Source organism: Stegastes partitus, unplaced genomic scaffold (assembly GCF_000690725.1).
Source record: "Stegastes partitus isolate 25-593 unplaced genomic scaffold, Stegastes_partitus-1.0.2 Scaffold156, whole genome shotgun sequence".
Lineage (NCBI taxonomy): Eukaryota > Metazoa > Chordata > Actinopteri > Pomacentridae > Stegastes > Stegastes partitus.
Window position 1 is genome coordinate 3,199 of NW_007577887.1, and position 1,781 is coordinate 4,979.

A 1,781-nucleotide genomic window follows, 5' to 3' on the forward strand; every position below is an offset into this window, starting at 1 on the left:
CAATCACTTGATCAGAAAACTGAATGTGTCAGTGTTCATTTATATGAGGTTTTGGTTGAGTTTGTTGACAGATTGTGTTTTAGATATTTTTGAAGTTTTAACAGTCTGTCAATGGCTGCAAGGTGGCTCGGTAGTTAGCACCGTTGGCCGCCGGTTCACGTCCCGGTGAGGACACCAGAATCTTTCTGCATGGAGTTTACATGTTGTCCTCGTGCAGCGTGGGTTCTCTCTGGGTTCTCCGGCTTCCTCCCACAAAGTCCAAAAACATGTTGAGGTTAATTGGTGATTTTTAATTGTCCATAGGTGTGAATGTGAGTGTGCTTGGTTGTCTCTCTGTGTAGCCCTGTGATAGACTGGTTACCTGTCCAGGGTGTCCCCTGCCTTCACCCTGAGTTGGCTCGGATAGACGCCAGCCCCCCGCAACCCTACTGAGGATTAAGCAGTGTATAGATAATGGATGGAAGGACAGTCTGTCAAGTTCATTAAATTCATAAATCTCATGAAAGTTAATGATTTAGTATAAATTTAATAAATTCTCAACAAATATATAAAGTATGTAAATTTGTAGCACTGTGTTATTTCCAGTTTTATTTTCAGCTGGCAAAATGATACAAACAGCAAATCATTTAGTTGAGTTTGTTTGTTTCAGAGTCAGAGAGCCGTGTCTCTCTACAGTCAGAGGTTTTTGTACGACGCCTCAATCAGTTTGTATCACTGTGGTGGACTTTTGGTGGAGGAACCAGACTGGCTGTTGGAAGTAAGTTCAATCAGAACTGTTTTTTTGGTGTTATATTTCTTTTTCTTGGCACGTCGTTTGTATTCATGTAAAATAAACTTCTTTTCATGTTAATATTAAATTTGTTAACAAGTAGTTTTGCAGCGAGTCACAAAGTTCATTTTAAAAATGTAAATTTTAAAATTCATTGCAGTGAGTCTAAAACTTCAGGATGGTCCAGAGGACAAATCATTATTTCTGGTTTAATAGTTGAATGTTGAGGGTTTGTAGGTTTAGTTCAGTCTGACAGTCAGAGAGCCGTGTCTCTCTACAGTCAGAGGTTTTTGTACGACGCCTCAATCAGATTGTATCACTGTGGTGGACTTTTGGTGGAGGAACCAGACTGGAATTCGGAAGTAAGTTCACATTGTATTTAATACTAAATATGTTGTCGTAAATAATTTGTTTCTGAACCATTTTGATGGTTTGATGTTGAGAATAAAATGTCATTTTTTAAGTATACCACAAATTTAGTAGGAATATTTTTATTGGCCTCATGGAGGTTAACTCAGATCAGCTTTTCTAAACTTCATGTCCACATTTAATTTGATGCTTAACTTTGAGGGATACAAAAGATAAAACATTTTTCCTGCAATGACAATGATGGTATACAATTTAATGTTTTCAAGTTAAACTGAACAGTTTATAATTCGGTTTGAATTCATGTTACATGATGATCAGAATGCAGAACATTTTATGGTTGTGAGTTACTTTTCTTTACTTGTTTCTACTAAATATTTGAAAGTTATGTTTATTTAAGACTTTTGAAGATTAGAATTAAAATTGTTGTTGTAAATATTTCTACATCTACTTCTTTTATTTCCAGAGCAGTTTGACATATTTCAGGTGAAACTGTGAGATGATTCTCTCTGAGCTGATTTACATGAGAGCTTTCTTAAAGGGAACTGAAACAATGTGTGAGTGAGTGACTGCTGGAGCAGAAACAGCATCTGACAGAAACTCCTTCAGGGACTAAATCAACTGTCTCACAGTCAAGGTGTCCACG

At 36.8% G+C, this 1,781-nt stretch overlaps 1 long non-coding RNA gene across 2 annotated transcripts; it reads left to right on the forward strand.

The window, feature by feature from the left end:
• The first annotated feature begins 238 nt into the window (after positions 1-238).
• On the forward strand, positions 239-1,573 carry LOC103355514 (uncharacterized). 2 transcript variants are annotated; one of them, XR_520092.1, is made up of 2 exons: positions 239-274; positions 650-1,573. It is a non-coding gene; the product is annotated as an uncharacterized LOC103355514 (long non-coding RNA). The 2 variants fall into 2 exon arrangements; XR_520093.1 differs by lacking the exon at positions 239-274 and adding an exon at positions 467-477.
• The last annotated feature ends 208 nt before the right edge of the window (positions 1,574-1,781 follow it).